The sequence below is a fragment of the Halichoerus grypus genome, chromosome X (assembly GCF_964656455.1).
Source record: "Halichoerus grypus chromosome X, mHalGry1.hap1.1, whole genome shotgun sequence".
In the NCBI taxonomy this organism is placed as follows: domain Eukaryota; kingdom Metazoa; phylum Chordata; class Mammalia; order Carnivora; family Phocidae; genus Halichoerus; species Halichoerus grypus.
In genome coordinates this window covers 79,644,526-79,670,147 of record NC_135727.1, presented here as the reverse complement: position 1 = coordinate 79,670,147, position 25,622 = coordinate 79,644,526, and positions in this window count along the sequence as shown.

Genomic DNA, 25,622 nt, shown 5'->3' with positions numbered 1-25,622 from the left:
TTGTTGTGCGCATGCCTGAGAGCACTGCAAGGGAGTCCAAAGCTCTTTACGCGTGAGACTCAGGCCCCATCAAAGGCAAGACAAGACTCCCGGTGTGTTTCATTTAGCTAGCACAGCGGCCCTACTTTTGCATGGAAGTCTAATCGCTAGCATTCTAACTCGAAGAACCAACAGGGTACAGAAACAGTGTTTTAGCTTCCGACGACCTCTCTGTGGGAGGAAGCAGTTTAGGGTGTAGTGTGGGTGAGAGTCACGGGACTGGTGCCATTTCGTAAAATCGGGGTAGAGACAGGCCCGTACAAATGGCAGCTCACAAATCAAATCATGGTTATGGGGCTAGTAGCGTTGCCCCCGCGGAGTGCGCAGGCTGATATTCAGCCACCCATCTCGAAGGAAAAACTCGGTAGAGAACCTGTGCTTCATTGAAAACAGCCGCTCCTGAGGGTGGAATCCTTCAGTTGTGTGCGTGGGTGCGAGCACTGCAAGGGAGTACGAAGCTTTTTACGAGCGCGACTCAGGCCCCAGCCAAAGGCAGGACAAGACTCCCCATGTGTTTGTTTTAGCTAGCACTGCGGCCCTACTTTTGCATGGAAATCTAATCGCAAGCGTTCCAACTGGAAGAAAGAACAGTGTACAGAAACAGTGTTTTAGCTTCCGAAGACCTCCCTGTGCGTGGAAGCCGTTTAGGGTGTAGTGTGGATGAGAGTCACGGGACTTGTTCCATTTTGTAAAATCGGGGTAGAGACAGGCCCGTACAAATGGCAGCTCACCAATCAAATCATGGTTATGGGGCTAGTAGCATTGCCCAGGGGGTGCGTGCAGCCTGAAAGCCAGCCACCTAACTCGAAGGAAAAACTCGGTACAGAATCCGTGCTTATTGAAAACAGCCGCCCCTGAGGGTGGAAGCATTTTGTTGTGTGCATGCCTGAGAGCACTGCAAGGGAGTCCAAAGCTCATTACGAGTGAGACTCAGGCCCCAGCAAAGGCAAGACAAGACTCCCGGTGTGTTTCATTTAGCTAGCACAGCGGCCCTACTTTTGCATAGAAGTCGAATCGCTAGAATTCTAACTCGAAGAAACAAGAGTGTACAGAAACACTGTTTTATCTTCCGACGACCTCTCTGTGGGAGGAAGCCGTTTAGGGTGTACTGTGGGTGAGAGCCTGGGGATGAGTTCCATTTCGTAAAATCGGGGTAGAGACAGGCCGGTACAGAAGGCAGCTCACAAATCACATCATGGTTATGGGGCTAGTAGCGGTGCCCCAGGGGAGCGTGCAGGCTGAAATTCAGCCACCTACCTCGAAGGAAAAACTCGCTAGAGAATCCGTGCTTCAGCAAAAAGAGCCGCTCCGGAGGGTGGAAGCATTTTGTTGTGTGCGTGCGTGAGAGCACTGCCAGGGAGTCTAAAGCTCTTACGAATGAGACTCAGGCCCCACCAAAAGGCAGGACAAGACTCCCGGTGTGTTTGACCTAGCATGCACTGCGGCCCTACTTTTGCATTGAAGTCTAATCGGTAGGGTTCTAACTCGAACAAACAACCGTGTACAGAAACAGGGTTTTGGCTTCCGACGACCTCTCTGTGGGAGGAAGCCGTTTAGGGTGTACTGTGTGTGAGAGCCTGGGGATGGGTTCCATTTCGTAAAATCGGGGTAGAGACAGGCCGGAACAGAAGGCAGCTCACAAATCACATCATGTTTATGGGGCTAGGAGCGTGGCCACGGGGGAGCGTGCAGGCTGAAAGTCAGCCACCTAACACGAAGGAAACCTCGGTAGAGAATCCGTGCTTCAGCGACAACAGCCGCTACTGAGGCTTGAAGCATTTTGTTGTGTGCGTGCGTGAGAGCACTGAAAGGGATTCCAAACCTTTTCACGAGTGAAACTCAGGCCCCAGCAAAAGGCAGAACAACACTCCCCATGTGTTTGACTAAGCTAGCACAGCGGCCCTACTTTTGCATTGAAGTCTAATCAGTAGGGTTCTACTCGAACAAACAACAGTGTCCAGAAACAGGGTTTTAGCTTCCAATGACCTCTCTGTGGGAGGAAGAAGTTTCGGGTTTAGTTTGGGTGAGAGCCACAGGACTGGTTCCACTTCGGAAAATCGGGGTAGAGACAGGTCGGTACCGAAGGCAGCTCACAAATCACATCATGGTTATGGGGCTAGTAGCATTGCCCCGGGTTGTGCGTGGAGGCTGAAAGCCAGCCACCTAACTCGAAGGAAAAACTCGGTAGAGGATCTGTGCTTCATTGAAAACAGCCCCTCCTGAGGGTGGAAGCATTTTGTTGTGCGCATGCCTGAGAGCACTGCAAGGGAGTCCAAAGCTCTTTACGCGTGAGACTCAGGCCCCATCAAAGGCAAGACAAGACTCCCGGTGTGTTTCATTTAGCTAGCACAGCGGCCCTACTTTTGCATGGAAGTCTAATCGCTAGCATTCTAACTCGAAGAACCAACAGGGTACAGAAACAGTGTTTTAGCTTCCGACGACCTCTCTGTGGGAGGAAGCAGTTTAGGGTGTAGTGTGGGTGAGAGTCACGGGACTGGTGCCATTTCGTAAAATCGGGGTAGAGACAGGCCCGTACAAATGGCAGCTCACAAATCAAATCATGGTTATGGGGCTAGTAGCGTTGCCCCCGCGGAGTGCGCAGGCTGATATTCAGCCACCCATCTCGAAGGAAAAACTCGGTAGAGAACCTGTGCTTCATTGAAAACAGCCGCTCCTGAGGGTGGAATCCTTCAGTTGTGTGCGTGGGTGCGAGCACTGCAAGGGAGTACGAAGCTTTTTACGAGCGCGACTCAGGCCCCAGCCAAAGGCAGGACAAGACTCCCCATGTGTTTGTTTTAGCTAGCACTGCGGCCCTACTTTTGCATGGAAATCTAATCGCAAGCGTTCCAACTGGAAGAAAGAACAGTGTACAGAAACAGTGTTTTAGCTTCCGAAGACCTCCCTGTGCGTGGAAGCCGTTTAGGGTGTAGTGTGGATGAGAGTCACGGGACTTGTTCCATTTTGTAAAATCGGGGTAGAGACAGGCCCGTACAAATGGCAGCTCACCAATCAAATCATGGTTATGGGGCTAGTAGCATTGCCCAGGGGGTGCGTGCAGCCTGAAAGCCAGCCACCTAACTCGAAGGAAAAACTCGGTACAGAATCCGTGCTTATTGAAAACAGCCGCCCCTGAGGGTGGAAGCATTTTGTTGTGTGCATGCCTGAGAGCACTGCAAGGGAGTCCAAAGCTCATTACGAGTGAGACTCAGGCCCCAGCAAAGGCAAGACAAGACTCCCGGTGTGTTTCATTTAGCTAGCACAGCGGCCCTACTTTTGCATAGAAGTCGAATCGCTAGAATTCTAACTCGAAGAAACAAGAGTGTACAGAAACACTGTTTTATCTTCCGACGACCTCTCTGTGGGAGGAAGCCGTTTAGGGTGTACTGTGGGTGAGAGCCTGGGGATGAGTTCCATTTCGTAAAATCGGGGTAGAGACAGGCCGGTACAGAAGGCAGCTCACAAATCACATCATGGTTATGGGGCTAGTAGCGGTGCCCCAGGGGAGCGTGCAGGCTGAAATTCAGCCACCTACCTCGAAGGAAAAACTCGCTAGAGAATCCGTGCTTCAGCAAAAAGAGCCGCTCCGGAGGGTGGAAGCATTTTGTTGTGTGCGTGCGTGAGAGCACTGCCAGGGAGTCTAAAGCTCTTACGAATGAGACTCAGGCCCCACCAAAAGGCAGGACAAGACTCCCGGTGTGTTTGACCTAGCATGCACTGCGGCCCTACTTTTGCATTGAAGTCTAATCGGTAGGGTTCTAACTCGAACAAACAACCGTGTACAGAAACAGGGTTTTAGCTTCCGACGACCTCTCTGTGGGAGGAAGCCGTTTAGGGTGTACTGTGTGTGAGAGCCTGGGGATGGGTTCCATTTCGTAAAATCGGGGTAGAGACAGGCCGGAACAGAAGGCAGCTCACAAATCACATCATGTTTATGGGGCTAGGAGCGTGGCCACGGGGGAGCGTGCAGGCTGAAAGTCAGCCACCTAACACGAAGGAAACCTCGGTAGAGAATCCGTGCTTCAGCGACAACAGCCGCTACTGAGGGCGGAAGCATTTTGTTGTGTGCGTGCGTGAGAGCACTGAAAGGGATTCCAAACCTTTTCACGAGTGAAACTCAGGCCCCAGCAAAAGGCAGAACAACACTCCCCATGTGTTTGACTAAGCTAGCACAGCGGCCCTACTTTTGCATTGAAGTCTAATCAGTAGGGTTCTACTCGAACAAACAACAGTGTCCAGAAACAGGGTTTTAGCTTCCAATGACCTCTCTGTGGGAGGAAGAAGTTTCGGGTTTAGTTTGGGTGAGAGCCACAGGACTGGTTCCACTTCGGAAAATCGGGGTAGAGACAGGTCGGTACCGAAGGCAGCTCACAAATCACATCATGGTTATGGGGCTAGTAGCATTGCCCCGGGTTGTGCGTGGAGGCTGAAAGCCAGCCACCTAACTCGAAGGAAAAACTCGGTAGAGGATCTGTGCTTCATTGAAAACAGCCCCTCCTGAGGGTGGAAGCATTTTGTTGTGCGCATGCCTGAGAGCACTGCAAGGGAGTCCAAAGCTCTTTACGCGTGAGACTCAGGCCCCATCAAAGGCAAGACAAGACTCCCGGTGTGTTTCATTTAGCTAGCACAGCGGCCCTACTTTTGCATGGAAGTCTAATCGCTAGCATTCTAACTCGAAGAACCAACAGGGTACAGAAACAGTGTTTTAGCTTCCGACGACCTCTCTGTGGGAGGAAGCAGTTTAGGGTGTAGTGTGGGTGAGAGTCACGGGACTGGTGCCATTTCGTAAAATCGGGGTAGAGACAGGCCCGTACAAATGGCAGCTCACAAATCAAATCATGGTTATGGGGCTAGTAGCGTTGCCCCCGCGGAGTGCGCAGGCTGATATTCAGCCACCCATCTCGAAGGAAAAACTCGGTAGAGAACCTGTGCTTCATTGAAAACAGCCGCTCCTGAGGGTGGAATCCTTTAGTTGTGTGCGTGGGTGCGAGCACTGCAAGGGAGTACGAAGCTTTTTACGAGCGCGACTCAGGCCCCAGCCAAAGGCAGGACAAGACTCCCCATGTGTTTGTTTTAGCTAGCACTGCGGCCCTACTTTTGCATGGAAATCTAATCGCAAGCGTTCCAACTGGAAGAAAGAACAGTGTACAGAAACAGTGTTTTAGCTTCCGAAGACCTCCCTGTGCGTGGAAGCCGTTTAGGGTGTAGTGTGGATGAGAGTCACGGGACTTGTTCCATTTTGTAAAATCGGGGTAGAGACAGGCCCGTACAAATGGCAGCTCACCAATCAAATCATGGTTATGGGGCTAGTAGCATTGCCCAGGGGGTGCGTGCAGCCTGAAAGCCAGCCACCTAACTCGAAGGAAAAACTCGGTACAGAATCCGTGCTTATTGAAAACAGCCGCCCCTGAGGGTGGAAGCATTTTGTTGTGTGCATGCCTGAGAGCACTGCAAGGGAGTCCAAAGCTCATTACGAGTGAGACTCAGGCCCCAGCAAAGGCAAGACAAGACTCCCGGTGTGTTTCATTTAGCTAGCACAGCGGCCCTACTTTTGCATAGAAGTCGAATCGCTAGAATTCTAACTCGAAGAAACAAGAGTGTACAGAAACACTGTTTTATCTTCCGACGACCTCTCTGTGGGAGGAAGCCGTTTAGGGTGTACTGTGGGTGAGAGCCTGGGGATGAGTTCCATTTCGTAAAATCGGGGTAGAGACAGGCCGGTACAGAAGGCAGCTCACAAATCACATCATGGTTATGGGGCTAGTAGCGGTGCCCCAGGGGAGCGTGCAGGCTGAAATTCAGCCACCTACCTCGAAGGAAAAACTCGCTAGAGAATCCGTGCTTCAGCAAAAAGAGCCGCTCCGGAGGGTGGAAGCATTTTGTTGTGTGCGTGCGTGAGAGCACTGCCAGGGAGTCTAAAGCTCTTACGAATGAGACTCAGGCCCCACCAAAAGGCAGGACAAGACTCCCGGTGTGTTTGACCTAGCATGCACTGCGGCCCTACTTTTGCATTGAAGTCTAATCGGTAGGGTTCTAACTCGAACAAACAACCGTGTACAGAAACAGGGTTTTGGCTTCCGACGACCTCTCTGTGGGAGGAAGCCGTTTAGGGTGTACTGTGTGTGAGAGCCTGGGGATGGGTTCCATTTCGTAAAATCGGGGTAGAGACAGGCCGGAACAGAAGGCAGCTCACAAATCACATCATGTTTATGGGGCTAGGAGCGTGGCCACGGGGGAGCGTGCAGGCTGAAAGTCAGCCACCTAACACGAAGGAAACCTCGGTAGAGAATCCGTGCTTCAGCGACAACAGCCGCTACTGAGGCTTGAAGCATTTTGTTGTGTGCGTGCGTGAGAGCACTGAAAGGGATTCCAAACCTTTTCACGAGTGAAACTCAGGCCCCAGCAAAAGGCAGAACAACACTCCCCATGTGTTTGACTAAGCTAGCACAGCGGCCCTACTTTTGCATTGAAGTCTAATCAGTAGGGTTCTACTCGAACAAACAACAGTGTCCAGAAACAGGGTTTTAGCTTCCAATGACCTCTCTGTGGGAGGAAGAAGTTTCGGGTTTAGTTTGGGTGAGAGCCACAGGACTGGTTCCACTTCGGAAAATCGGGGTAGAGACAGGTCGGTACCGAAGGCAGCTCACAAATCACATCATGGTTATGGGGCTAGTAGCATTGCCCCGGGTTGTGCGTGGAGGCTGAAAGCCAGCCACCTAACTCGAAGGAAAAACTCGGTAGAGGATCTGTGCTTCATTGAAAACAGCCCCTCCTGAGGGTGGAAGCATTTTGTTGTGCGCATGCCTGAGAGCACTGCAAGGGAGTCCAAAGCTCTTTACGCGTGAGACTCAGGCCCCATCAAAGGCAAGACAAGACTCCCGGTGTGTTTCATTTAGCTAGCACAGCGGCCCTACTTTTGCATGGAAGTCTAATCGCTAGCATTCTAACTCGAAGAACCAACAGGGTACAGAAACAGTGTTTTAGCTTCCGACGACCTCTCTGTGGGAGGAAGCAGTTTAGGGTGTAGTGTGGGTGAGAGTCACGGGACTGGTGCCATTTCGTAAAATCGGGGTAGAGACAGGCCCGTACAAATGGCAGCTCACAAATCAAATCATGGTTATGGGGCTAGTAGCGTTGCCCCCGCGGAGTGCGCAGGCTGATATTCAGCCACCCATCTCGAAGGAAAAACTCGGTAGAGAACCTGTGCTTCATTGAAAACAGCCGCTCCTGAGGGTGGAATCCTTCAGTTGTGTGCGTGGGTGCGAGCACTGCAAGGGAGTACGAAGCTTTTTACGAGCGCGACTCAGGCCCCAGCCAAAGGCAGGACAAGACTCCCCATGTGTTTGTTTTAGCTAGCACTGCGGCCCTACTTTTGCATGGAAATCTAATCGCAAGCGTTCCAACTGGAAGAAAGAACAGTGTACAGAAACAGTGTTTTAGCTTCCGAAGACCTCCCTGTGCGTGGAAGCCGTTTAGGGTGTAGTGTGGATGAGAGTCACGGGACTTGTTCCATTTTGTAAAATCGGGGTAGAGACAGGCCCGTACAAATGGCAGCTCACCAATCAAATCATGGTTATGGGGCTAGTAGCATTGCCCAGGGGGTGCGTGCAGCCTGAAAGCCAGCCACCTAACTCGAAGGAAAAACTCGGTACAGAATCCGTGCTTATTGAAAACAGCCGCCCCTGAGGGTGGAAGCATTTTGTTGTGTGCATGCCTGAGAGCACTGCAAGGGAGTCCAAAGCTCATTACGAGTGAGACTCAGGCCCCAGCAAAGGCAAGACAAGACTCCCGGTGTGTTTCATTTAGCTAGCACAGCGGCCCTACTTTTGCATAGAAGTCGAATCGCTAGAATTCTAACTCGAAGAAACAAGAGTGTACAGAAACACTGTTTTATCTTCCGACGACCTCTCTGTGGGAGGAAGCCGTTTAGGGTGTACTGTGGGTGAGAGCCTGGGGATGAGTTCCATTTCGTCAAATCGGGGTAGAGACAGGCCGGTACAGAAGGCAGCTCACAAATCACATCATGGTTATGGGGCTAGTAGCGGTGCCCCAGGGGAGCGTGCAGGCTGAAATTCAGCCACCTACCTCGAAGGAAAAACTCGCTAGAGAATCCGTGCTTCAGCAAAAAGAGCCGCTCCGGAGGGTGGAAGCATTTTGTTGTGTGCGTGCGTGAGAGCACTGCCAGGGAGTCTAAAGCTCTTACGAATGAGACTCAGGCCCCACCAAAAGGCAGGACAAGACTCCCGGTGTGTTTGACCTAGCATGCACTGCGGCCCTACTTTTGCATTGAAGTCTAATCGGTAGGGTTCTAACTCGAACAAACAACCGTGTACAGAAACAGGGTTTTAGCTTCCGACGACCTCTCTGTGGGAGGAAGCCGTTTAGGGTGTACTGTGTGTGAGAGCCTGGGGATGGGTTCCATTTCGTAAAATCGGGGTAGAGACAGGCCGGAACAGAAGGCAGCTCACAAATCACATCATGTTTATGGGGCTAGGAGCGTGGCCACGGGGGAGCGTGCAGGCTGAAAGTCAGCCACCTAACACGAAGGAAACCTCGGTAGAGAATCCGTGCTTCAGCGACAACAGCCGCTACTGAGGGCGGAAGCATTTTGTTGTGTGCGTGCGTGAGAGCACTGAAAGGGATTCCAAACCTTTTCACGAGTGAAACTCAGGCCCCAGCAAAAGGCAGAACAACACTCCCCATGTGTTTGACTAAGCTAGCACAGCGGCCCTACTTTTGCATTGAAGTCTAATCAGTAGGGTTCTACTCGAACAAACAACAGTGTCCAGAAACAGGGTTTTAGCTTCCAATGACCTCTCTGTGGGAGGAAGAAGTTTCGGGTTTAGTTTGGGTGAGAGCCACAGGACTGGTTCCACTTCGGAAAATCGGGGTAGAGACAGGTCGGTACCGAAGGCAGCTCACAAATCACATCATGGTTATGGGGCTAGTAGCATTGCCCCGGGTTGTGCGTGGAGGCTGAAAGCCAGCCACCTAACTCGAAGGAAAAACTCGGTAGAGGATCTGTGCTTCATTGAAAACAGCCCCTCCTGAGGGTGGAAGCATTTTGTTGTGCGCATGCCTGAGAGCACTGCAAGGGAGTCCAAAGCTCTTTACGCGTGAGACTCAGGCCCCATCAAAGGCAAGACAAGACTCCCGGTGTGTTTCATTTAGCTAGCACAGCGGCCCTACTTTTGCATGGAAGTCTAATCGCTAGCATTCTAACTCGAAGAACCAACAGGGTACAGAAACAGTGTTTTAGCTTCCGACGACCTCTCTGTGGGAGGAAGCAGTTTAGGGTGTAGTGTGGGTGAGAGTCACGGGACTGGTGCCATTTCGTAAAATCGGGGTAGAGACAGGCCCGTACAAATGGCAGCTCACAAATCAAATCATGGTTATGGGGCTAGTAGCGTTGCCCCCGCGGAGTGCGCAGGCTGATATTCAGCCACCCATCTCGAAGGAAAAACTCGGTAGAGAACCTGTGCTTCATTGAAAACAGCCGCTCCTGAGGGTGGAATCCTTTAGTTGTGTGCGTGGGTGCGAGCACTGCAAGGGAGTACGAAGCTTTTTACGAGCGCGACTCAGGCCCCAGCCAAAGGCAGGACAAGACTCCCCATGTGTTTGTTTTAGCTAGCACTGCGGCCCTACTTTTGCATGGAAATCTAATCGCAAGCGTTCCAACTGGAAGAAAGAACAGTGTACAGAAACAGTGTTTTAGCTTCCGAAGACCTCCCTGTGCGTGGAAGCGGTTTAGGGTGTAGTGTGGATGAGAGTCACGGGACTTGTTCCATTTTGTAAAATCGGGGTAGAGACAGGCCCGTACAAATGGCAGCTCACCAATCAAATCATGGTTATGGGGCTAGTAGCATTGCCCAGGGGGTGCGTGCAGCCTGAAAGCCAGCCACCTAACTCGAAGGAAAAACTCGGTACAGAATCCGTGCTTATTGAAAACAGCCGCCCCTGAGGGTGGAAGCATTTTGTTGTGTGCATGCCTGAGAGCACTGCAAGGGAGTCCAAAGCTCATTACGAGTGAGACTCAGGCCCCAGCAAAGGCAAGACAAGACTCCCGGTGTGTTTCATTTAGCTAGCACAGCGGCCCTACTTTTGCATAGAAGTCGAATCGCTAGAATTCTAACTCGAAGAAACAAGAGTGTACAGAAACACTGTTTTATCTTCCGACGACCTCTCTGTGGGAGGAAGCCGTTTAGGGTGTACTGTGGGTGAGAGCCTGGGGATGAGTTCCATTTCGTAAAATCGGGGTAGAGACAGGCCGGTACAGAAGGCAGCTCACAAATCACATCATGGTTATGGGGCTAGTAGCGGTGCCCCAGGGGAGCGTGCAGGCTGAAATTCAGCCACCTACCTCGAAGGAAAAACTCGCTAGAGAATCCGTGCTTCAGCAAAAAGAGCCGCTCCGGAGGGTGGAAGCATTTTGTTGTGTGCGTGCGTGAGAGCACTGCCAGGGAGTCTAAAGCTCTTACGAATGAGACTCAGGCCCCACCAAAAGGCAGGACAAGACTCCCGGTGTGTTTGACCTAGCATGCACTGCGGCCCTACTTTTGCATTGAAGTCTAATCGGTAGGGTTCTAACTCGAACAAACAACCGTGTACAGAAACAGGGTTTTAGCTTCCGACGACCTCTCTGTGGGAGGAAGCCGTTTAGGGTGTACTGTGTGTGAGAGCCTGGGGATGGGTTCCATTTCGTAAAATCGGGGTAGAGACAGGCCGGAACAGAAGGCAGCTCACAAATCACATCATGTTTATGGGGCTAGGAGCGTGGCCACGGGGGAGCGTGCAGGCTGAAAGTCAGCCACCTAACACGAAGGAAACCTCGGTAGAGAATCCGTGCTTCAGCGACAACAGCCGCTACTGAGGGCGGAAGCATTTTGTTGTGTGCGTGCGTGAGAGCACTGAAAGGGATTCCAAACCTTTTCACGAGTGAAACTCAGGCCCCAGCAAAAGGCAGAACAACACTCCCCATGTGTTTGACTAAGCTAGCACAGCGGCCCTACTTTTGCATTGAAGTCTAATCAGTAGGGTTCTACTCGAACAAACAACAGTGTCCAGAAACAGGGTTTTAGCTTCCAATGACCTCTCTGTGGGAGGAAGAAGTTTCGGGTTTAGTTTGGGTGAGAGCCACAGGACTGGTTCCACTTCGGAAAATCGGGGTAGAGACAGGTCGGTACCGAAGGCAGCTCACAAATCACATCATGGTTATGGGGCTAGTAGCATTGCCCCGGGTTGTGCGTGGAGGCTGAAAGCCAGCCACCTAACTCGAAGGAAAAACTCGGTAGAGGATCTGTGCTTCATTGAAAACAGCCCCTCCTGAGGGTGGAAGCATTTTGTTGTGCGCATGCCTGAGAGCACTGCAAGGGAGTCCAAAGCTCTTTACGCGTGAGACTCAGGCCCCATCAAAGGCAAGACAAGACTCCCGGTGTGTTTCATTTAGCTAGCACAGTGGCCCTACTTTTGCATGGAAGTCTAATCGCTAGCATTCTAACTCGAAGAACCAACAGGGTACAGAAACAGTGTTTTAGCTTCCGACGACCTCTCTGTGGGAGGAAGCAGTTTAGGGTGTAGTGTGGGTGAGAGTCACGGGACTGGTGCCATTTCGTAAAATCGGGGTAGAGACAGGCCCGTACAAATGGCAGCTCACAAATCAAATCATGGTTATGGGGCTAGTAGCGTTGCCCCCGCGGAGTGCGCAGGCTGATATTCAGCCACCCATCTCGAAGGAAAAACTCGGTAGAGAACCTGTGCTTCATTGAAAACAGCCGCTCCTGAGGGTGGAATCCTTCAGTTGTGTGCGTGGGTGCGAGCACTGCAAGGGAGTACGAAGCTTTTTACGAGCGCGACTCAGGCCCCAGCCAAAGGCAGGACAAGACTCCCCATGTGTTTGTTTTAGCTAGCACTGCGGCCCTACTTTTGCATGGAAATCTAATCGCAAGCGTTCCAACTGGAAGAAAGAACAGTGTACAGAAACAGTGTTTTAGCTTCCGAAGACCTCCCTGTGCGTGGAAGCGGTTTAGGGTGTAGTGTGGATGAGAGTCACGGGACTTGTTCCATTTTGTAAAATCGGGGTAGAGACAGGCCCGTACAAATGGCAGCTCACCAATCAAATCATGGTTATGGGGCTAGTAGCATTGCCCAGGGGGTGCGTGCAGCCTGAAAGCCAGCCACCTAACTCGAAGGAAAAACTCGGTACAGAATCCGTGCTTATTGAAAACAGCCGCCCCTGAGGGTGGAAGCATTTTGTTGTGTGCATGCCTGAGAGCACTGCAAGGGAGTCCAAAGCTCATTACGAGTGAGACTCAGGCCCCAGCAAAGGCAAGACAAGACTCCCGGTGTGTTTCATTTAGCTAGCACAGCGGCCCTACTTTTGCATAGAAGTCGAATCGCTAGAATTCTAACTCGAAGAAACAAGAGTGTACAGAAACACTGTTTTATCTTCCGACGACCTCTCTGTGGGAGGAAGCCGTTTAGGGTGTACTGTGGGTGAGAGCCTGGGGATGAGTTCCATTTCGTAAAATCGGGGTAGAGACAGGCCGGTACAGAAGGCAGCTCACAAATCACATCATGGTTATGGGGCTAGTAGCGGTGCCCCAGGGGAGCGTGCAGGCTGAAATTCAGCCACCTACCTCGAAGGAAAAACTCGCTAGAGAATCCGTGCTTCAGCAAAAAGAGCCGCTCCGGAGGGTGGAAGCATTTTGTTGTGTGCGTGCGTGAGAGCACTGCCAGGGAGTCTAAAGCTCTTACGAATGAGACTCAGGCCCCACCAAAAGGCAGGACAAGACTCCCGGTGTGTTTGACCTAGCATGCACTGCGGCCCTACTTTTGCATTGAAGTCTAATCGGTAGGGTTCTAACTCGAACAAACAACCGTGTACAGAAACAGGGTTTTAGCTTCCGACGACCTCTCTGTGGGAGGAAGCCGTTTAGGGTGTACTGTGTGTGAGAGCCTGGGGATGGGTTCCATTTCGTAAAATCGGGGTAGAGACAGGCCGGAACAGAAGGCAGCTCACAAATCACATCATGTTTATGGGGCTAGGAGCGTGGCCACGGGGGAGCGTGCAGGCTGAAAGTCAGCCACCTAACACGAAGGAAACCTCGGTAGAGAATCCGTGCTTCAGCGACAACAGCCGCTACTGAGGGCGGAAGCATTTTGTTGTGTGCGTGCGTGAGAGCACTGAAAGGGATTCCAAACCTTTTCACGAGTGAAACTCAGGCCCCAGCAAAAGGCAGAACAACACTCCCCATGTGTTTGACTAAGCTAGCACAGCGGCCCTACTTTTGCATTGAAGTCTAATCAGTAGGGTTCTACTCGAACAAACAACAGTGTCCAGAAACAGGGTTTTAGCTTCCAATGACCTCTCTGTGGGAGGAAGAAGTTTCGGGTTTAGTTTGGGTGAGAGCCACAGGACTGGTTCCACTTCGGAAAATCGGGGTAGAGACAGGTCGGTACCGAAGGCAGCTCACAAATCACATCATGGTTATGGGGCTAGTAGCATTGCCCCGGGTTGTGCGTGGAGGCTGAAAGCCAGCCACCTAACTCGAAGGAAAAACTCGGTAGAGGATCTGTGCTTCATTGAAAACAGCCCCTCCTGAGGGTGGAAGCATTTTGTTGTGCGCATGCCTGAGAGCACTGCAAGGGAGTCCAAAGCTCTTTACGCGTGAGACTCAGGCCCCATCAAAGGCAAGACAAGACTCCCGGTGTGTTTCATTTAGCTAGCACAGCGGCCCTACTTTTGCATGGAAGTCTAATCGCTAGCATTCTAACTCGAAGAACCAACAGGGTACAGAAACAGTGTTTTAGCTTCCGACGACCTCTCTGTGGGAGGAAGCAGTTTAGGGTGTAGTGTGGGTGAGAGTCACGGGACTGGTGCCATTTCGTAAAATCGGGGTAGAGACAGGCCCGTACAAATGGCAGCTCACAAATCAAATCATGGTTATGGGGCTAGTAGCGTTGCCCCCGCGGAGTGCGCAGGCTGATATTCAGCCACCCATCTCGAAGGAAAAACTCGGTAGAGAACCTGTGCTTCATTGAAAACAGCCGCTCCTGAGGGTGGAATCCTTCAGTTGTGTGCGTGGGTGCGAGCACTGCAAGGGAGTACGAAGCTTTTTACGAGCGCGACTCAGGCCCCAGCCAAAGGCAGGACAAGACTCCCCATGTGTTTGTTTTAGCTAGCACTGCGGCCCTACTTTTGCATGGAAATCTAATCGCAAGCGTTCCAACTGGAAGAAAGAACAGTGTACAGAAACAGTGTTTTAGCTTCCGAAGACCTCCCTGTGCGTGGAAGCCGTTTAGGGTGTAGTGTGGATGAGAGTCACGGGACTTGTTCCATTTTGTAAAATCGGGGTAGAGACAGGCCCGTACAAATGGCAGCTCACCAATCAAATCATGGTTATGGGGCTAGTAGCATTGCCCAGGGGGTGCGTGCAGCCTGAAAGCCAGCCACCTAACTCGAAGGAAAAACTCGGTACAGAATCCGTGCTTATTGAAAACAGCCGCCCCTGAGGGTGGAAGCATTTTGTTGTGTGCATGCCTGAGAGCACTGCAAGGGAGTCCAAAGCTCATTACGAGTGAGACTCAGGCCCCAGCAAAGGCAAGACAAGACTCCCGGTGTGTTTCATTTAGCTAGCACAGCGGCCCTACTTTTGCATAGAAGTCGAATCGCTAGAATTCTAACTCGAAGAAACAAGAGTGTACAGAAACACTGTTTTATCTTCCGACGACCTCTCTGTGGGAGGAAGCCGTTTAGGGTGTACTGTGGGTGAGAGCCTGGGGATGAGTTCCATTTCGTAAAATCGGGGTAGAGACAGGCCGGTACAGAAGGCAGCTCACAAATCACATCATGGTTATGGGGCTAGTAGCGGTGCCCCAGGGGAGCGTGCAGGCTGAAATTCAGCCACCTACCTCGAAGGAAAAACTCGCTAGAGAATCCGTGCTTCAGCAAAAAGAGCCGCTCCGGAGGGTGGAAGCATTTTGTTGTGTGCGTGCGTGAGAGCACTGCCAGGGAGTCTAAAGCTCTTACGAATGAGACTCAGGCCCCACCAAAAGGCAGGACAAGACTCCCGGTGTGTTTGACCTAGCATGCACTGCGGCCCTACTTTTGCATTGAAGTCTAATCGGTAGGGTTCTAACTCGAACAAACAACCGTGTACAGAAACAGGGTTTTAGCTTCCGACGACCTCTCTGTGGGAGGAAGCCGTTTAGGGTGTACTGTGTGTGAGAGCCTGGGGATGGGTTCCATTTCGTAAAATCGGGGTAGAGACAGGCCGGAACAGAAGGCAGCTCACAAATCACATCATGTTTATGGGGCTAGGAGCGTGGCCACGGGGGAGCGTGCAGGCTGAAAGTCAGCCACCTAACACGAAGGAAACCTCGGTAGAGAATCCGTGCTTCAGCGACAACAGCCGCTACTGAGGGCGGAAGCATTTTGTTGTGTGCGTGCGTGAGAGCACTGAAAGGGATTCCAAACCTTTTCACGAGTGAAACTCAGGCCCCAGCAAAAGGCAGAACAACACTCCCCATGTGTTTGACTAAGCTAGCACAGCGGCCCTACTTTTGCATTGAAGTCTAATCAGTAGGGTTCTACTCGAACAAACAACAGTGTCCAGAAACAGGGTTTTAGCTTCCAATGACCTCTCTGTGGGAGGAAGAAGTTTCGGGTTTAGTTTGGGTGAGAGCCACAGGACTGGTTCCACTTCGGAAAATCGGGGTAGAGACAGGTCGGTACCGAAGGCAGCTCACAAATCACATCATGGTTATGGGGCTAGTAGCATTGCCCCGGGTTGTGCGTGGAGGCTGAAAGCCAGCCACCTAACTCGAAGGAAAAACTCGGTAGAGGATCTGTGCTTCATTGAAAACAGCCCCTCCTGAGGGTGGAAGCATTTTGTTGTGCGCATGCCTGAGAGCACTGCAAGGGAGTCCAAAGCTCTTTACGCGTGAGACTCAGGCCCCATCAAAGGCAAGACAAGACTCCCGGTGTGTTTCATTTAGCTAGCACAGTGGCCCTACTTTTGCATGGAAGTCTAATCGCTAGCATTCTAACTCGAAGAACCAACAGGGTACAGAAACAGTGTTTTAGCTTCCGACGACCTCTCTGTGGGAGGAAGCAGTTTAGGGTGTAGTGTGGGTGAGAGTCACGGGACTGGTGCCATTTCGTAAAATCGGGGTAGAGACAGGCCCGTACAAATGGCAGCTCACAAATCAAATCATGGTTATGGGGCTAGTAGCGTTGCCCCCGCGGAGTGCGCAGGCTGATATTCAGCCACCCATCTCGAAGGAAAAACTCGGTAGAGAACCTGTGCTTCATTGAAAACAGCCGCTCCTGAGGGTGGAATCCTTCAGTTGTGTGCGTGGGTGCGAGCACTGCAAGGGAGTACGAAGCTTTTTACGAGCGCGACTCAGGCCCCAGCCAAAGGCAGGACAAGACTCCCCATGTGTTTGTTTTAGCTAGCACTGCGGCCCTACTTTTGCATGGAAATCTAATCGCAAGCGTTCCAACTGGAAGAAAGAACAGTGTACAGAAACAGTGTTTTAGCTTCCGAAGACCTCCCTGTGCGTGGAAGCCGTTTAGGGTGTAGTGTGGATGAGAGTCACGGGACTTGTTCCATTTTGTAAAATCGGGGTAGAGACAGGCCCGTACAAATGGCAGCTCACCAATCAAATCATGGTTATGGGGCTAGTAGCATTGCCCAGGGGGTGCGTGCAGCCTGAAAGCCAGCCACCTAACTCGAAGGAAAAACTCGGTACAGAATCCGTGCTTATTGAAAACAGCCGCCCCTGAGGGTGGAAGCATTTTGTTGTGTGCATGCCTGAGAGCACTGCAAGGGAGTCCAAAGCTCATTACGAGTGAGACTCAGGCCCCAGCAAAGGCAAGACAAGACTCCCGGTGTGTTTCATTTAGCTAGCACAGCGGCCCTACTTTTGCATAGAAGTCGAATCGCTAGAATTCTAACTCGAAGAAACAAGAGTGTACAGAAACACTGTTTTATCTTCCGACGACCTCTCTGTGGGAGGAAGCCGTTTAGGGTGTACTGTGGGTGAGAGCCTGGGGATGAGTTCCATTTCGTAAAATCGGGGTAGAGACAGGCCGGTACAGAAGGCAGCTCACAAATCACATCATGGTTATGGGGCTAGTAGCGGTGCCCCAGGGGAGCGTGCAGGCTGAAATTCAGCCACCTACCTCGAAGGAAAAACTCGCTAGAGAATCCGTGCTTCAGCAAAAAGAGCCGCTCCGGAGGGTGGAAGCATTTTGTTGTGTGCGTGCGTGAGAGCACTGCCAGGGAGTCTAAAGCTCTTACGAATGAGACTCAGGCCCCACCAAAAGGCAGGACAAGACTCCCGGTGTGTTTGACCTAGCATGCACTGCGGCCCTACTTTTGCATTGAAGTCTAATCGGTAGGGTTCTAACTCGAACAAACAACCGTGTACAGAAACAGGGTTTTAGCTTCCGACGACCTCTCTGTGGGAGGAAGCCGTTTAGGGTGTACTGTGTGTGAGAGCCTGGGGATGGGTTCCATTTCGTAAAATCGGGGTAGAGACAGGCCGGAACAGAAGGCAGCTCACAAATCACATCATGTTTATGGGGCTAGGAGCGTGGCCACGGGGGAGCGTGCAGGCTGAAAGTCAGCCACCTAACACGAAGGAAACCTCGGTAGAGAATCCGTGCTTCAGCGACAACAGCCGCTACTGAGGGCGGAAGCATTTTGTTGTGTGCGTGCGTGAGAGCACTGAAAGGGATTCCAAACCTTTTCACGAGTGAAACTCAGGCCCCAGCAAAAGGCAGAACAACACTCCCCATGTGTTTGACTAAGCTAGCACAGCGGCCCTACTTTTGCATTGAAGTCTAATCAGTAGGGTTCTACTCGAACAAACAACAGTGTCCAGAAACAGGGTTTTAGCTTCCAATGACCTCTCTGTGGGAGGAAGAAGTTTCGGGTTTAGTTTGGGTGAGAGCCACAGGACTGGTTCCACTTCGGAAAATCGGGGTAGAGACAGGTCGGTACCGAAGGCAGCTCACAAATCACATCATGGTTATGGGGCTAGTAGCATTGCCCCGGGTTGTGCGTGGAGGCTGAAAGCCAGCCACCTAACTCGAAGGAAAAACTCGGTAGAGGATCTGTGCTTCATTGAAAACAGCCCCTCCTGAGGGTGGAAGCATTTTGTTGTGCGCATGCCTGAGAGCACTGCAAGGGAGTCCAAAGCTCTTTACGCGTGAGACTCAGGCCCCATCAAAGGCAAGACAAGACTCCCGGTGTGTTTCATTTAGCTAGCACAGTGGCCCTACTTTTGCATGGAAGTCTAATCGCTAGCATTCTAACTCGAAGAACCAACAGGGTACAGAAACAGTGTTTTAGCTTCCGACGACCTCTCTGTGGGAGGAAGCAGTTTAGGGTGTAGTGTGGGTGAGAGTCACGGGACTGGTGCCATTTCGTAAAATCGGGGTAGAGACAGGCCCGTACAAATGGCAGCTCACAAATCAAATCATGGTTATGGGGCTAGTAGCGTTGCCCCCGCGGAGTGCGCAGGCTGATATTCAGCCACCCATCTCGAAGGAAAAACTCGGTAGAGAACCTGTGCTTCATTGAAAACAGCCGCTCCTGAGGGTGGAATCCTTCAGTTGTGTGCGTGGGTGCGAGCACTGCAAGGGAGTACGAAGCTTTTTACGAGCGCGACTCAGGCCCCAGCCAAAGGCAGGACAAGACTCCCCATGTGTTTGTTTTAGCTAGCACTGCGGCCCTACTTTTGCATGGAAATCTAATCGCAAGCGTTCCAACTGGAAGAAAGAACAGTGTACAGAAACAGTGTTTTAGCTTCCGAAGACCTCCCTGTGCGTGGAAGCCGTTTAGGGTGTAGTGTGGATGAGAGTCACGGGACTTGTTCCATTTTGTAAAATCGGGGTAGAGACAGGCCCGTACAAATGGCAGCTCACCAATCAAATCATGGTTATGGGGCTAGTAGCATTGCCCAGGGGGTGCGTGCAGCCTGAAAGCCAGCCACCTAACTCGAAGGAAAAACTCGGTACAGAATCCGTGCTTATTGAAAACAGCCGCCCCTGAGGGTGGAAGCATTTTGTTGTGTGCATGCCTGAGAGCACTGCAAGGGAGTCCAAAGCTCATTACGAGTGAGACTCAGGCCCCAGCAAAGGCAAGACAAGACTCCCGGTGTGTTTCATTTAGCTAGCACAGCGGCCCTACTTTTGCATAGAAGTCGAATCGCTAGAATTCTAACTCGAAGAAACAAGAGTGTACAGAAACACTGTTTTATCTTCCGACGACCTCTCTGTGGGAGGAAGCCGTTTAGGGTGTACTGTGGGTGAGAGCCTGGGGATGAGTTCCATTTCGTAAAATCGGGGTAGAGACAGGCCGGTACAGAAGGCAGCTCACAAATCACATCATGGTTATGGGGCTAGTAGCGGTGCCCCAGGGGAGCGTGCAGGCTGAAATTCAGCCACCTACCTCGAAGGAAAAACTCGCTAGAGAATCCGTGCTTCAGCAAAAAGAGCCGCTCCGGAGGGTGGAAGCATTTTGTTGTGTGCGTGCGTGAGAGCACTGCCAGGGAGTCTAAAGCTCTTACGAATGAGACTCAGGCCCCACCAAAAGGCAGGACAAGACTCCCGGTGTGTTTGACCTAGCATGCACTGCGGCCCTACTTTTGCATTGAAGTCTAATCGGTAGGGTTCTAACTCGAACAAACAACCGTGTACAGAAACAGGGTTTTAGCTTCCGACGACCTCTCTGTGGGAGGAAGCCGTTTAGGGTGTACTGTGTGTGAGAGCCTGGGGATGGGTTCCATTTCGTAAAATCGGGGTAGAGACAGGCCGGAACAGAAGGCAGCTCACAAATCACATCATGTTTATGGGGCTAGGAGCGTGGCCACGGGGGAGCGTGCAGGCTGAAAGTCAGCCACCTAACACGAAGGAAACCTCGGTAGAGAATCCGTGCTTCAGCGACAACAGCCGCTACTGAGGGCGGAAGCATTTTGTTGTGTGCGTGCGTGAGAGCACTGAAAGGGATTCCAAACCTTTTCACGAGTGAAACTCAGGCCCCAGCAAAAGGCAGAACAACACTCCCCATGTGTTTGACTAAGCTAGCACAGCGGCCCTACTTTTGCATTGAAGTCTAATCAGTAGGGTTCTACTCGAACAAACAACAGTGTCCAGAAACAGGGTTTTAGCTTCCAATGACCTCTCTGTGGGAGGAAGAAGTTTCGGGTTTAGTTTGGGTGAGAGCCACAGGACTGGTTCCACTTCGGAAAATCGGGGTAGAGACAGGTCGGTACCGAAGGCAGCTCACAAATCACATCATGGTTATGGGGCTAGTAGCATTGCCCCGGGTTGTGCGTGGAGGCTGAAAGCCAGCCACCTAACTCGAAGGAAAAACTCGGTAGAGGATCTGTGCTTCATTGAAAACAGCCCCTCCTGAGGGTGGAAGCATTTTGTTGTGCGCATGCCTGAGAGCACTGCAAGGGAGTCCAAAGCTCTTTACGCGTGAGACTCAGGCCCCATCAAAGGCAAGACAAGACTCCCGGTGTGTTTCATTTAGCTAGCACAGTGGCCCTACTTTTGCATGGAAGTCTAATCGCTAGCATTCTAACTCGAAGAACCAACAGGGTACAGAAACAGTGTTTTAGCTTCCGACGACCTCTCTGTGGGAGGAAGCAGTTTAGGGTGTAGTGTGGGTGAGAGTCACGGGACTGGTGCCATTTCGTAAAATCGGGGTAGAGACAGGCCCGTACAAATGGCAGCTCACAAATCAAATCATGGTTATGGGGCTAGTAGCGTTGCCCCCGCGGAGTGCGCAGGCTGATATTCAGCCACCCATCTCGAAGGAAAAACTCGGTAGAGAACCTGTGCTTCATTGAAAACAGCCGCTCCTGAGGGTGGAATCCTTCAGTTGTGTGCGTGGGTGCGAGCACTGCAAGGGAGTACGAAGCTTTTTACGAGCGCGACTCAGGCCCCAGCCAAAGGCAGGACAAGACTCCCCATGTGTTTGTTTTAGCTAGCACTGCGGCCCTACTTTTGCATGGAAATCTAATCGCAAGCGTTCCAACTGGAAGAAAGAACAGTGTACAGAAACAGTGTTTTAGCTTCCGAAGACCTCCCTGTGCGTGGAAGCCGTTTAGGGTGTAGTGTGGATGAGAGTCACGGGACTTGTTCCATTTTGTAAAATCGGGGTAGAGACAGGCCCGTACAAATGGCAGCTCACCAATCAAATCATGGTTATGGGGCTAGTAGCATTGCCCAGGGGGTGCGTGCAGCCTGAAAGCCAGCCACCTAACTCGAAGGAAAAACTCGGTACAGAATCCGTGCTTATTGAAAACAGCCGCCCCTGAGGGTGGAAGCATTTTGTTGTGTGCATGCCTGAGAGCACTGCAAGGGAGTCCAAAGCTCATTACGAGTGAGACTCAGGCCCCAGCAAAGGCAAGACAAGACTCCCGGTGTGTTTCATTTAGCTAGCACAGCGGCCCTACTTTTGCATAGAAGTCGAATCGCTAGAATTCTAACTCGAAGAAACAAGAGTGTACAGAAACACTGTTTTATCTTCCGACGACCTCTCTGTGGGAGGAAGCCGTTTAGGGTGTACTGTGGGTGAGAGCCTGGGGATGAGTTCCATTTCGTAAAATCGGGGTAGAGACAGGCCGGTACAGAAGGCAGCTCACAAATCACATCATGGTTATGGGGCTAGTAGCGGTGCCCCAGGGGAGCGTGCAGGCTGAAATTCAGCCACCTACCTCGAAGGAAAAACTCGCTAGAGAATCCGTGCTTCAGCAAAAAGAGCCGCTCCGGAGGGTGGAAGCATTTTGTTGTGTGCGTGCGTGAGAGCACTGCCAGGGAGTCTAAAGCTCTTACGAATGAGACTCAGGCCCCACCAAAAGGCAGGACAAGACTCCCGGTGTGTTTGACCTAGCATGCACTGCGGCCCTACTTTTGCATTGAAGTCTAATCGGTAGGGTTCTAACTCGAACAAACAACCGTGTACAGAAACAGGGTTTTAGCTTCCGACGACCTCTCTGTGGGAGGAAGCCGTTTAGGGTGTACTGTGTGTGAGAGCCTGGGGATGGGTTCCATTTCGTAAAATCGGGGTAGAGACAGGCCGGAACAGAAGGCAGCTCACAAATCACATCATGTTTATGGGGCTAGGAGCGTGGCCACGGGGGAGCGTGCAGGCTGAAAGTCAGCCACCTAACACGAAGGAAACCTCGGTAGAGAATCCGTGCTTCAGCGACAACAGCCGCTACTGAGGGCGGAAGCATTTTGTTGTGTGCGTGCGTGAGAGCACTGAAAGGGATTCCAAACCTTTTCACGAGTGAAACTCAGGCCCCAGCAAAAGGCAGAACAACACTCCCCATGTGTTTGACTAAGCTAGCACAGCGGCCCTACTTTTGCATTGAAGTCTAATCAGTAGGGTTCTACTCGAACAAACAACAGTGTCCAGAAACAGGGTTTTAGCTTCCAATGACCTCTCTGTGGGAGGAAGAAGTTTCGGGTTTAGTTTGGGTGAGAGCCACAGGACTGGTTCCACTTCGGAAAATCGGGGTAGAGACAGGTCGGTACAGAAGGCAGCTCACAAATCACATCATGGTTATGGGGCTAGTAGCATTGCCCCGGGTTGTGCGTGGAGGCTGAAAGCCAGCCACCTAACTCGAAGGAAAAACTCGGTAGAGGATCTGTGCTTCATTGAAAACAGCCCCTCCTGAGGGTGGAAGCATTTTGTTGTGCGCATGCCTGAGAGCACTGCAAGGGAGTCCAAAGCTCTTTACGCGTGAGACTCAGGCCCCATCAAAGGCAAGACAAGACTCCCGGTGTGTTTCATTTAGCTAGCACAGTGGCCCTACTTTTGCATGGAAGTCTAATCGCTAGCATTCTAACTCGAAGAACCAACAGGGTACAGAAACAGTGTTTTAGCTTCCGACGACCTCTCTGTGGGAGGAAGCAGTTTAGGGTGTAGTGTGGGTGAGAGTCACGGGCCTGGTGCCATTTCGTAAAATCGGGGTAGAGACAGGCCCGTACAAATGGCAGCTCACAAATCAAATCATGGTTATGGGGCTAGTAGCGTTGCCCCCGCGGAGTGCGCAGGCTGATATTCAGCCACCCATCTCGAAGGAAAAACTCGGTAGAGAACCTGTGCTTCATTGAAAACAGCCGCTCCTGAGGGTGGAATCCTTCAGTTGTGTGCGTGGGTGCGAGCACTGCAAGGGAGTACGAAGCTTTTTACGAGCGCGACTCAGGCCCCAGCCAAAGGCAGGACAAGACTCCCCATGTGTTTGTTTTAGCTAGCACTGCGGCCCTACTTTTGCATGGAAATCTAATCGCAAGCGTTCCAACTGGAAGAAAGAACAGTGTACAGAAACAGTGTTTTAGCTTCCGAAGACCTCCCTGTGCGTGGAAGCCGTTTAGGGTGTAGTGTGGATGAGAGTCACGGGACTTGTTCCATTTTGTAAAATCGGGGTAGAGACAGGCCCGTACAAATGGCAGCTCACCAATCAAATCATGGTTATGGGGCTAGTAGCATTGCCCAGGGGGTGCGTGCAGCCTGAAAGCCAGCCACCTAACTCGAAGGAAAAACTCGGTACAGAATCCGTGCTTATTGAAAACAGCCGCCCCTGAGGGTGGAAGCATTTTGTTGTGTGCATGCCTGAGAGCACTGCAAGGGAGTCCAAAGCTCATTACGAGTGAGACTCAGGCCCCAGCAAAGGCAAGACAAGACTCCCGGTGTGTTTCATTTAGCTAGCACAGCGGCCCTACTTTTGCATAGAAGTCGAATCGCTAGAATTCTAACTCGAAGAAACAAGAGTGTACAGAAACACTGTTTTATCTTCCGACGACCTCTCTGTGGGAGGAAGCCGTTTAGGGTGTACTGTGGGTGAGAGCCTGGGGATGAGTTCCATTTCGTAAAATCGGGGTAGAGACAGGCCGGTACAGAAGGCAGCTCACAAATCACATCATGGTTATGGGGCTAGTAGCGGTGCCCCAGGGGAGCGTGCAGGCTGAAATTCAGCCACCTACCTCGAAGGAAAAACTCGCTAGAGAATCCGTGCTTCAGCAAAAAGAGCCGCTCCGGAGGGTGGAAGCATTTTGTTGTGTGCGTGCGTGAGAGCACTGCCAGGGAGTCTAAAGCTCTTACGAATGAGACTCAGGCCCCACCAAAAGGCAGGACAAGACTCCCGGTGTGTTTGACCTAGCATGCACTGCGGCCCTACTTTTGCATTGAAGTCTAATCGGTAGGGTTCTAACTCGAACAAACAACCGTGTACAGAAACAGGGTTTTAGCTTCCGACGACCTCTCTGTGGGAGGAAGCCGTTTAGGGTGTACTGTGTGTGAGAGCCTGGGGATGGGTTCCATTTCGTAAAATCGGGGTAGAGACAGGCCGGAACAGAAGGCAGCTCACAAATCACATCATGTTTATGGGGCTAGGAGCGTGGCCACGGGGGAGCGTGCAGGCTGAAAGTCAGCCACCTAACACGAAGGAAACCTCGGTAGAGAATCCGTGCTTCAGCGACAACAGCCGCTACTGAGGGCGGAAGCATTTTGTTGTGTGCGTGCGTGAGAGCACTGAAAGGGATTCCAAACCTTTTCACGAGTGAAACTCAGGCCCCAGCAAAAGGCAGAACAACACTCCCCATGTGTTTGACTAAGCTAGCACAGCGGCCCTACTTTTGCATTGAAGTCTAATCAGTAGGGTTCTACTCGAACAAACAACAGTGTCCAGAAACAGGGTTTTAGCTTCCAATGACCTCTCTGTGGGAGGAAGAAGTTTCGGGTTTAGTTTGGGTGAGAGCCACAGGACTGGTTCCACTTCGGAAAATCGGGGTAGAGACAGGTCGGTACCGAAGGCAGCTCACAAATCACATCATGGTTATGGGGCTAGTAGCATTGCCCCGGGTTGTGCGTGGAGGCTGAAAGCCAGCCACCTAACTCGAAGGAAAAACTCGGTAGAGGATCTGTGCTTCATTGAAAACAGCCCCTCCTGAGGGTGGAAGCATTTTGTTGTGCGCATGCCTGAGAGCACTGCAAGGGAGTCCAAAGCTCTTTACGCGTGAGACTCAGGCCCCATCAAAGGCAAGACAAGACTCCCGGTGTGTTTCATTTAGCTAGCACAGCGGCCCTACTTTTGCATGGAAGTCTAATCGCTAGCATTCTAACTCGAAGAACCAACAGGGTACAGAAACAGTGTTTTAGCTTCCGACGACCTCTCTGTGGGAGGAAGCAGTTTAGGGTGTAGTGTGGGTGAGAGTCACGGGACTGGTGCCATTTCGTAAAATCGGGGTAGAGACAGGCCCGTACAAATGGCAGCTCACAAATCAAATCATGGTTATGGGGCTAGTAGCGTTGCCCCCGCGGAGTGCGCAGGCTGATATTCAGCCACCCATCTCGAAGGAAAAACTCGGTAGAGAACCTGTGCTTCATTGAAAACAGCCGCTCCTGAGGGTGGAATCCTTTAGTTGTGTGCATGGGTGCGAGCACTGCAAGGGAGTACGAAGCTTTTTACGAGCGCGACTCAGGCCCCAGCCAAAGGCAGGACAAGACTCCCCATGTGTTTGTTTTAGCTAGCACTGCGGCCCTACTTTTGCATGGAAATCT